At 52.2% G+C, this 11,565-nt stretch overlaps 1 long non-coding RNA gene across 50 annotated transcripts in view; it reads right to left on the bottom strand.

The window, feature by feature from the left end:
* LOC107506203 overlaps positions 1-11,565 on the bottom strand; it is a 579,061-nt gene that overhangs the window by 372,314 nt on the left and 195,182 nt on the right. For 41 of the 50 annotated variants that reach the window (XR_004954759.1, XR_004954761.1, XR_004954740.1 and 38 more), the window contains one exon: positions 9,796-10,356. The exons of 6 other annotated variants lie outside the window; for them this stretch is intronic. This is a non-coding gene — a long non-coding RNA (uncharacterized LOC107506203). Of the gene's footprint in view, positions 1-4,487; positions 4,816-9,795; positions 10,357-11,565 lie in introns of all 50 variants that reach the window. 3 more of the 50 variants (XR_004954720.1, XR_004954735.1, XR_004954737.1) reach the window with 2 other exon arrangements.

Raw genomic sequence — 11,565 nt, 5'->3', positions numbered from 1 at the left:
CTATGAATCAGGAACTCTGTGGACAGGGGCCCATAAATTGTCTTCAGGTAATTTTGGTGGAGCTAAAGTTTAAGAATCAGTGGCTTATTCTAATAGGCTACTGTGTAGCTTTCATTTTTTTGAGCCTCTCTGTCAAATAAGGGTGAATACCTCCCCTTGCTGGGTTCACGTTAAATGATACCACACCATGTGATGTGTATGGAGACTCTAGCTCAGTGGCCCACACATGGCCAAGGCACAGTCCAGAGCCGGATGCCTTGGGGCTCCTGCCTTCTCTGGGAGGCCACTTCTAAGATGGCCCCCAGTGATCCTGCCCCTGCCAATATTCAAGCCCTTGCACAATCCCCTCCGGTGTGTGGGCTGGACCTAGGGACTCAAGTGTTACGAACAGAAGACACTGGAGTCATGCTCCCTTCGAGGCTCGAGGGGAGAATCCCTTGCCTCTTGCAGCTTTGGTGGCTCCGGGCATTCCTTGGCTTGTGGCCGCACAATTCTAGTCTCTGTCTGTACACAGCCTCCTCCTCTTCTCTCTGTCTTCTCTGTCTCTTGCAAAGACACCAGTCACTGGATTTAGGGCTACCCAGGAAATCCAGGATGACCTCAAGATCCTTAACTTAATTATATTTTCAAAAACAAACAAACAAACAAAAACCCTTTTAATCAAATATATGCACATTTACAGGTTCAGAGATGGGGATCTATCTTTTTTGGGGGGAGAGGGTAGGGGAAGGGCACCATTCACCCCACAACACTGCCCAAAAGACAGACACAGGTTCTGCTCAACATTAAATTCCCCTGGCCAAGGCACCTGATGTGGTGCTCGCCACAAAGCTGGGACCTGACACGAGTCTGTTGAACAGAAAGGCAGCAGAGCATAGGATTTAAGTGACTGGCTTTAGAATTAGCTAAATCTCTATTCATTCCCCAACCACTTACAAATGATGTGACGTTAGGCAAATTTCTTAACCTCTCTGGGCCTCAGTTTCCTCCTGTGGGCATTTTAATGATACCCATCTCATGGGGTTAATACAAGCATTAGGCTAGTAAGTGCACCTAACCATGTCTGACACTAATAGGGATGCACAGTGCAGTCACAGTGCCTGGCATGTAGGGGGTGCTCAGTAAAGGCTTGCCCTTCTGACGAGCACGTTGCTAACTGGCCTTGCCGCGGTTCCACTCTCACGAAACCCCCCAGCCTTTTGCTCTGACTGCCATGGGGGCCCCTTCCCCTGCCCAGAGGCCCTGGGCAGCCTGAATCCCTTTTCTGAGACAGCTGTGGACAAATCTCCCAGCCCTGCCCTCCCACCGCAGGCCCCTTCCCTGCCCGCCGCCTGGCTGGCCTCCTCCAGCAATGCCTTCCACAGCAGGGCTGGCAGCGAGCGAGCCTGGGCCCCTCATTGTTATTCCTGGCACGCGGTAATCCTGCCAGCATCCTCGGAGGCCCATAAACATACCCACAGTTTGTCTTTCACAGGAGCAGCTCAGAGCCCTGTGGCACCCTCTGAGAAGATGGTGCTCCCAGCTGCATTCTGGGAGCAGCTACTTCCCAGGATGGTCTGGTATGTGCAAGGCAGAGGGAGTGTGTGTGAACTGAAATAACCCGGCCCGGGCACTGGCTCGGGAACCACGCCCCTCCAGGCTGCCAGGGAGGCACAAGACCGTGTGTGGAGAGATCATCCCTGGGATTTTCTGGATGTCAATGCTGTGAGTCGCACACAGGCGGGTCTGCATTTCTACTCTGCTGTGGAGCAGCTGTGTGACTTTGGGCATGTTCCTTAACCTCTCTGTGCTTCGGTTTCTTCCTCTCTGACACAAAGCGGAGCTAAGGACAGCCACTTCCTCTGGTTCCTAGGCACGGGCTGGAAGAAGACATTTGCTGCACATATAACTGACAAAGGACTCCTATCTAGAATATGTTAAGAACTCTTGCAACTCGACAATAAGACCAGCCCCACCCCCGATGCGGAAAGGACTTAAACTTAAGACACTTCGCAAAAGGAGATATAGGCAGTAAGTACAAGAAAAGGTGCTCGATGTCATTAATCGTCAGGGAAATGCAAATTATAACAATGAGACACCATTTCGCCCCCCACGGGAACAGCCTGGGCGAAAAAAGACTGTTAAGAGCAAGTGTTGGCGAGGACGTGTGGAGCCACCAGTACGCTCGTACTCATGGTGGGAGCAAAACGCATCACCGCGTGGAAAAAACAGCGTGGCAGTTGCTTATAAAGTTAAAAACACACTTAGCATATGACCCAAATATTCCATTTCTAGGTATTTCCCCAAGATATATGTCTACGAGAAGCTTTGTAGGTGAAAGCTCAGAGCAGGCTTACTCATCATCGTCAAAAGTTAAAAACAACCCAAATGGCCATCAAAGGATGGTGCATAGCCGGTGCTCGGTAAAGGCCGATCTGAATCTATTGGAGGCCAAACCCATTGATAGGTTACAGGTCAGTCTCAGGGAGGATGTCAGTTCTGGAGTCACCTAAAAGCACCTCCCAGACATCTCCTTCAAAAACACGGTAGAATTCGGAGAGGTCGATAATAGGGCTACCATTCATCACGACACAGGAGACAAGGATGGGAGGTCCTGGTGATGGGTGGCCGGGAGGAGATGTTAAGGAGGAAGGTATTGTCAGAGATCTTACATTTTTAGAGGTTCCTTCCTTCCTTCCTTCCTTCCTTCCTTCCTTCCTTCCTTCCTTCCTTTCCTTCCCTTCCTTCCTTCCTTCCTTCCTTTCCTTCCTTCCTTCCTTCCGTTCCTTCCTCTCCTTTCCTCCTTCCCTTCCTCCTTCCTTCCTTCCTTCCCTTCCTTCCTTCCTTCCTTCCCTTCCTTTCCTTCCTCCTTCCTTCCTCCTTCCTTCCTTCCTTACCTTCCTTCCTTTCCTTCCTTCCTTCCTTCCTTCCTTCCTTCCTTCCTTTCCTTCCCTTTCCTTCCTTCCTTCCTTCCTTCCTTCCTTCCTTCCTTTCCTTCCCTTCCTTCCTTCCTTCCTCCCTCTCCTTCCTTCTTTCCTTCCTTTCCTTCCTTTCTTCCTTCCTTTCCTTCCCTTCCTTCCTCCCTCCCTTCCTTCCTTCCTTCCTTCCTTCCTTCCTTCCTTCCTTTCCTTCCTTTCTTCCTTCCTTTCCTTCCCTTCCTTCCTCCCTTCCCTTCCCTCTTCCTTCCTTTCCTTCCTGCCTGCCTCCCTGCCTCCCTTCCTTCCTTCCTTCCTTCCTTCCTTCCTTCCTTCCTTCCTTCCTTCCTTTCCTTCCTTTCCTTCCTGCCTGCCTCCCTGCCTCCCTGCCTTCCTGCCTTCCTGCCTTCCTGCCTTCCTTCCTTCTTATTTAAGGTCTTACTCATATTTGGTAAAACTCATTTCTGGTTCACGTTCTTAGCAGGAAAACATATTCAGCCCAAAGAGGAAGAATGGACCAGCTTGGAGCTCCCCACAGGCCCTCACATCTGTCATGTATTAAGGGTGACACGGGTTGAGTGCTTCATTTGAATAATGGTACTTTGAGGATTTCCAGGTGAAGCACCCAGGGCGACCTTCTGACTGGGGATCTTATGACACCACCATTTAAACTAAGAAAATCTCTAAGCCCAGATGCTGTTCCCTGGACTGCCATGCATTCGCCCAACACATACTCATTGCTCGCCCAATGTCAATGCTCCGAGGATGATGCATCGTGAACAACGTGGACATATCTGGGGCCTCACACTCTACTAGGGGAATCTTTCCAAAGAGAATCGCACCCGGTGATAAGCACTGGGCAGAGAAATAATACAACGAACTACAGTTTATATGTCTAGGGACCGAGTTAGGACTGGGAATCCAGGGACTCCCTCGAGGAGGTGGCATTCAGGGCGAGAACTGAAGGATGAAAGGGGAGCGCGTGAGCTTCCTGCGGCTGGTATAATAAAGCACCACGACCGGGTGCCTTACAACAACGGAAACTTAAAATGAAAACAACAGAAGATGATCACAATGCCGGAGGCCAGAGTCTGACATCGAGCTGTCGGTCGGACTGTGCGCGCTCTCTGAAATTTGCAGGGTGGCCCGCTCCAGCCTCCGGTGCTTTGCCAGCAATCTTGGGCAATTCCACGGCTTGCGGAAGCATCAGTCCAGTCTCTGCCTCCATCTTCACGTGCCCTCCGCCCTGTGTGTCTGTGTCTTTCTTACAAGGACACCAGTCATTGGATTAGAGGCCTCTCTATTCCAGTGTGACCTCATCTGAACCGATTTCTTCTGCAAAGACCGTATGTCCAAACAAAGTCACCTTCTCAGGTGCCACAGGTTAAGACTTGACCATGTCTTCTGGGGGGGGGGGGGACCCAAAGCTATCCACTATAGGGAGCAACTGGCAAAGCCCGAAGCTGAAGGAGCTGGACAGACAGGAGATGGCGCCTTTGGGAACACAAAAAGGTAGAGTGTCCAGAGGTGGGGGCGGGGCAGGGGAGCGGCCACAGTCAAGAGGAAAGTGGGCCTCAGCTATATCATACTGACCCAAGAGACAAGGAGAAGCCACTGGAGGACGCGCCAGCTTTTCGCTCTCTGAGAAGGGCCCGCCTTTTTCAGCTCATGTGGGAGTGGGCCTCAAAGAGGGCGACCTGTAAACGGGGCGTCATGGCCACAGGCATTGTCACAGTCTGATGCACCACACCTGTGACTGGTCCTCCTCTCTGGAGAACCAGAAGTGACGCAGAAATTTTCTGGCAATGATGTGCTGCTCTCTCCGCTCCGGAAAGCCAGAGGCTAAAAATGTCCCATTTACTGTAGAGATGCTGCCTGAGTGTATGCTGACAGGCCTCCAGGAAAACCAGGAAGCGTCCACCTTGGCAAAACACATGGGACCTTGGCTAAGTATATAAGTGACCAAAATATATGCCGCACATGCATACACACATACACGCACACTTTACATATCTTGATATATATGGAATACATATACGTATATATGTGCTTGAAAGCTTCACATATATATGAATATATAAAACACATATTTTACAAAATACATAAATTTGTGGCATAGATATCTCAAAGAGCAAAAGTTTTGTGCTGGACATAAAGGTTTATTTTCTGTGCAGGCTGCCTTGGATATTGAGATCATTCATTCTTTCATTCCACAAATATTTACGGAGAGCCCACCATATCACAGATGCTATTCTAGGTTAAGACAACTCCCGCCCTCCTGGAGTTGACTTTCTACTGGGATGAGAGGAACTACTGGATCAAATCAAACAATTCGAAGGACCATTCAAAGCTGCCGAGAACAACGGAGGAAAATCAAGGTAGCGGAGAATCAGTGTCGCAGCCTGCACGGGAGTTCAAACATGAGATGCAGTGGCCGGATTAGGCCTCGCTGCGACGTCGATGCCTGAGCAGAGGCTTGGGAGAGGCGAGGGAGTGAGCAGTGAGGACAGAGACAGTCCAGCAGGTGCAAGGTCCTGAGGGAGAGCTGCCTAGAGTGTGAGAGGTGACAGGGCCGGGCGGTGGGGTGGGATGAAGGAGACGGAGAGAGCTCAGACACGATCGGGGCAGCAGGGCTGGACCACGCGCGGGCTCCGGAGACCATCCCAAGGTTGTGCTTTTACTCTGAATAGAGTGGAATGCCTTTGGGGCTTTTCAAGCAGAGAGGTCATGTGAGCTCTGACTGTCATTGCAAGGAGCCGCCTTGGCTGCTGTTTTGAGAACAGATTGTAGAGGGGCCAGGGCAGGTACACAGAGACCAGCTAAGAGCTGCTGCAATAATGCTGGTAAGAAACGACCGTGGCTTGGACCGGGGCAGGGGTGGTGGGGTGCTGAAAGCAGGTGATATTCTGGATAATTTTTGCTGATGGACTGAACGTGATGGGTGAGCGAGGGGAGCCTGAGGTTGACTTACACCGAGGTGGTACCCTAAAAAGATTGAGTCGCCATTAACAGAGATGGAGAAGACCACGCATGGGGAGTTTGGAGGGGAGATCAGAAGGTGGGGTAATGGTTAGACACCCAAGGGAGACGACGGAGAGGCAGCTGGAGGCACCAGTCAAAGGGCAGATGGAGGGAACCTTTGGGAGATGCTGGTGTCAAGAAGACATGGACATCTCCGAGACCAAAAGAGATCTCCGAAGACTCGCATGCAGATATAAACGAGACCTCAGCATCGAGGCCTCAGGCAAACGTTGTAACTCTAAAACTTAGGGTCGAGGAGAGGAGGCAATTCAGGAGAGTGGGGTCCTGGAAACTAAATGAGGGGCATGTTCCAAGAAGGACTCATTAACTGTATCAAAGGCAATCCAAGGTGAAGTTAAAGAAGACTGTGACCCACCACCAGAGAAGGCACTTCCATTCTGCAAAACAGGACAAGGAGTGTCCTGATATGCATGGATTTTTTTTTTTTTTTTGTTCTTACCTCTTGCACCAGACACAATAATTACTTGGCTATCTTAAGTATGAATACAATCTTAGTTCTTGTCTGTCCTTCCCACCAGAAGTCCATTCGCGGGTGTTACAGGCTCTATTGTGTTCTCTGAAATTCATATAAGCCCCCAGTACCTCAGAATGTGACTGTATTTGGAGATAAAGTCTTTAAGAGGGTGATTAAATGAAAATGAGGCCATTAGGGTGGGACCTTAATCCTTAGGAAGAGAGACCCTGGGGATTCAAGCACATATTAAAAAGGCCAGGAAAGGACATGGGGAGAAGGGGGGGGGGGCGGGGGGGGGAGATCCGCAAGCCCAGAGAGAGACCTCAGGAGACAACAAAGCTGCCTACACCTATCTTGGACTTCTAGGCTTCAGAATCGTGAGAAAATAAATTTCTTTTTACGCCACCTAGCAAACTGTTCCAACTGAAAAAAAAATTTAAATTATTTTTTGTCTTTACATCTCTGGTACCTGGCCTAAATCATGGCCCCCAAAAGCAAATGATCATTGAATAAAAGGGCAAAAGGGCCTTTGCCTCAGACATAGAGTGATGGGGGTATCTGTATTCTTTAATATTACGTTTGGCTGCTAAACAAGATAGAAATGTATTTTTCTCATATACATGGAAGTCCAGAGGGAGGTAATTCAGGACTCGCGGGGAACTCCCTGGTTTCTAGACCCTTCGGTCTTGTTATTCTACATTCTACCTCATGGTTCAAAACGGCTGCCTAAGTGCCAGCCATCGCTCCTACACTCTCGCCAGCAGCAACAAGGAAAGGGTGCCGCTCCCTCCTTCCCTCTCCGTGAGAACTCTTCAAGGAATGCATTCAGGACACCTGCTCAGATTCCAGTCAGTCATAAGAGACTAGCCACATGGCCACGCCTACCTGCAGGGGAGGCTGAGGAATTCAGTCTTTATTCTGGGCAGTAGTCATTCACCCATTGAAAAATGGGGGGTTTTATTACTAAAGATGAAAGAAAAATGTAGCCCTTCCCGGTATTCCTCCATGGGTTCTCCCAATGCAGCGTGATAACCGGCAGTCTCCGCACGGCGGGGCAGCCAGCCCTTCGCAGGGGCCCCTCAGCCTAGTGTCCCAGAGAGCCGGCTGGAGACCACTGGTCTGGGCCAGCAAGGTGGGGTTTCCTGGGCATATGGGACCTGCCACCTCCAGAGGTCCTTGTTAGGAGCTAATGGCAGGAAGGAGGAAATGGCGGAATAAAAACGGTCTTTACACTCTTCCCGAGGGGATGCTGGGCCACGGAAAAGAAGAGTGTGAAGGAGGCGGGACCCTGAGAACAAGCCTCCCTGGTACCTGGGATGAGGTGTGGTGGGACCCGTCCTGGGAGCGACCGGCCGCTGAGCCGGCCCGGACGCAGGGAGAGGGGAGAGACGACAAGGGAGGTGTGGAGAGCTCCTCTCCAGCGCGCCTGGGGGCTGACCCCGCGCTGGCCCTCAGAGGGCAGTGGCCGCTGTAGCTCTGCAGGCCTCACGGGGGCCTGGCTGTGACAGCTCCTGGGGCATCAGCTGTGGGGGGCCTAGAAGGCACACCTCCTCCGGCTGGGACATGAGGCGGCCAGCGCCATCAGGACCATGCTGTGAAGGCACTCCAGGGCGGCGGACTGCGGTGCCTCACAAAAGCCACACAGCACACTCCTAGGAGGTGAGAGTAAACGCAACCGGTTACTATAACAACCCTGGAAGGGAGCAGGCTGGCGGGGAGGCGCAAAGCACTCTGGCCTTGGGGAGCCGACTTGTCGCAAGTTCCCACTTGGGTGGGAACTTGGGTGACCTTGGGCAGGCCACCTTCCCTGGCTGTGTCTTAATCTCCTCTAACAGTGAAAGTGACTGGACTGAATGCAATAATCACAGCCTAACGCCTGACCAGCTCTGAGTGATTCTGAGTTACAAGCACTGCACACTGGAGGGCGTCCTCCTGGGGACGGGGAGCACCAGCCAAAAGATCTTAAAATGGTAATTCCCCATAAAAACACCCCTTTGTGACAGTCCACTGCTCTCAGAGTAAAACCCACTCCCTGCCGGAACGCATAACCCAGCATCGCCTGGCTCCTGCAGAAGCCCCAGCCTCCCCACAGGCAGTTTGCCCCCCCTCACTACCTGTGGCCACACCTGCCCTCTTAAGTCTCTCAACTAAGCCAAAGAGTCTCCCTTCACAGGGCCTTAGTCTGATCGTCCTTCCCACTCTCCCTGCAGCTGCTCCTCCAGGTCTTGGCTTAGTCTCCCCCTCAGCCCTGTGCTCACTCTTGGTAGACTTAAATGTGATTTAGTTGTCTATTTCTTCTTCACCCGTTGATTACTTTGGGTCTGCGTCCGCCACTGGATGCGCACTCCACTCCGGGGGAGCAGGACACTCACGGGGAGCAGGACACTCGGGGAGCAGGATCTAGTCTGTTACCCCGTAGCTACTCCATTCCAGGGGCTGGCTCAGGGTTTGACTCCGTGGAGGCATTCATGGGGTATTTAAATAAATGCAAATTTGCATAAACATTTTAAAAATTTAACACACCACTTTTTAGAGAAAGGGAAGAAGGGGAAAATGGAGAAAGAGGAAATGGGAGAGAGGGAGAAAATGAAAGGTGGAAGGAAGGAAGGAAGGAAGAAAGGAAGGAAGGAAGGAAGGAAGGAAGGGCGGGAGGGAGGGAGGGAGGGAGGGAGGAAGGAAGGAAGGAAGGAAGGAAGGAAGGAAGGAAGGAAGGAAGGAAGGGAAGAAAGAAGGAAGGGAGGGAGGGAGGAAGGAAGGAAGGAAGGGAAGAAAGAAGGAAGGGAGGGAGGGGGAAGGGAGGGGGGAGGGAGGGAGGGAGGGAGGGAAATTTAAGGAATTTCCAGATTCGGCAGTAAAACCCAGGTCTGTCAGCCCCAAATCCCATTCACTCCCCGTGCCCCCACGTTGCTGTCGACCAGTGAACGGACCAGCCCTGAGGCCGGCACTATGCTGGGGAAAATGGATGCTTAAGGAGCTTACGACGTAATTAGGGAAGCGAAACTGGTACCCACATAACATAACGGGGAATATGAAAATCAAAAGGAAGCCATTAGCCAAGTTCGTTGAAGAAAAATAATTAAATTATAGAGGAGAATGCTTGGGACATAGTTTTAACTAAGAGAGAATATTCGAAAACAGTAGGTAAAGTGTAATCTTCCTAAAACTAGAGGAATTTGCGTATACAATGTAAATAAATGCATAAAATATATATACACATAGAAAACGCACTGGAAGATATACATTAAAATATGACGTGGCTACATTTGAATGGGGGTCATTATCAGCAGTTATTTTTGTCAATTTAAATTTTCTATGGTGATTATACATTACTTTTGGAACAAGATTAAAAAGTAATCAAATTATATTTAAACACACATATAACTCCATAGCGAGCTGCAAGGTCACCTGCGATTCCCATAGGAAGGGGAGGCCGGCGTCAGGGACAGCTTCCGGAAGGAGGGGAAGGCAGGAGCCGAGGGTCCAGGCAGGACGGGAAGACACTTCCTGTTGTCATTCGCCCACAGCGGCCCTGGGCAGCCGCCCCTGCCCCCTCCACATGCTCTGCCTCGACAGTCCTCAGAGGGAGAAATTCTGACCCGGAAGGCCGGGGAAGAGCTCACGATTCCGCACCATCGGGGGGCGTGGGCGAGTGAGCCGAGCGGCGCCACACGCCGTGACGCGGGGCGCAGGACTCCGAGTGGCACGGCCCTCGTGAGTGGCCAGCGCACTGCCGATCAGCTCGGTGACCTGGAGCAAGTCGCTCCGTCTCAGCCCTTGAGCGGCCTCGTCTGTAAAAGGGGGTGACGGCCGTCTCGCGGGGCCGTTGTAGGGGCCAGGCAGGATACGTCGTGTGAAATCGATGGGAAACGGGTCGAAACGACGGCTTTCTAGACAGCGGCTGCTCACAAACGTTGGCAAGGGGTCACCCTGCGGAAACTCACCAGGAGGAGCAGCAGCGGCCTCCTGCTGGGGAACCGAAAGGGAGGTATGTCACATCCCTGCCCACGAAGGCTCTGATCTCAGGGGGCCGGAGGTCTGGGCAGATGGCAACGGAGATAACACCCTAAGGTGTGCCCTGTGGGAAGGTGGGTGCTGCCAGCTTGCTTGTCACAAAGGAAACCTGACTGGTGAAGAAGAGCCTGCAGAAAACAATTTCACACTGAGCCCCTACTACGTGCCAGGAACCTCAGGGCTGGCAGACAGAGAAAGGCCCAGCCTCAGGGGAGCAGGATGGAGTAGGGATCCAGGAGGTACTGCAACCCTATCAGCACCCTACAGGTGATGAGCCGTCTCGAGGGGCTGGCATTGGGAAGGCAGGGGCGCAAAACACCTGGTCACTGGCCATAGGTCGCAGGAAGGCAGAAACTAACGGGGGGAGGGGAATGGGCAGTATTTTCTGAAGCTCATCCCTCAGATGCGGGCTCTGGAAATGGTCAGAGCATGGGTGAGTCCTAAAGCCTGAGCATGGCCACGGCCAGAGGCGAATGGCACCTGGTTATAAAGCACGAACTCCGCAGCCGGCCTGCCTGGGTCCGAACCCCGGCTCAGCCGCTTATTAGATTCTCGGGCAAGTGAATTACCCTTCTTCTTAAGCCTCGGTTTTCCTGTCTCTTTGTGAGGTGCTAAACATACCTGCTCCAGTGTCAGTAGGAGAAAGGAGATGAGTCTGTGTGCTGTCATAAAAATTGTTCTTGGCTCAAAATCCTTTCAAAAACAGACCACTCGGCAGATCTGGCCAGTGAGATCTAGGTGTGGCTGGGGCCTGGGGCATGTCGGCTGGCTTGCAGGGCTGGGCTAGGACCCGCAGTGGGGAGCCTGGGGCACAGGGGAGCCAGCAGGCTCAGTGATGAGGATGCAGGACAGGCAGTAACGGGGCGTGGGGGGGGGGAGGGTCAGGCAGAGCTGCCAGGTGCTCTTGCTCTGAGCCTGGAGCTCACCTGCTGGCCTCATGGGCATCAAAGTCTCAGAGGCACAGGAGGCTGGGGCTTCTGAGGACGCCAGGCAGCGTGTCATGTCCGAGGGGTGACTATTCATCCCGCCAACAAACATTTTTGAAGCACTGACTGTGTTCCAAGTGTTGCTCTAAGCCATGAACAAAGTGAAAGGGACCAGGCTCTCCACCTAAAGGTCCTGGGCGGCAGCTCCTCTGTCAGCCTGGAGACTGGCTCCTGTCTC

The sequence above is a fragment of the Rousettus aegyptiacus genome, unplaced genomic scaffold (assembly GCF_014176215.1).
Source record: "Rousettus aegyptiacus isolate mRouAeg1 unplaced genomic scaffold, mRouAeg1.p scaffold_m13_p_15, whole genome shotgun sequence".
Classification (NCBI taxonomy): Eukaryota; Metazoa; Chordata; class Mammalia; order Chiroptera; family Pteropodidae; genus Rousettus; species Rousettus aegyptiacus.
The sequence above is the reverse complement of the archived record's forward strand: the minus strand, read 5'-3'. Positions and strand labels throughout refer to the sequence as shown.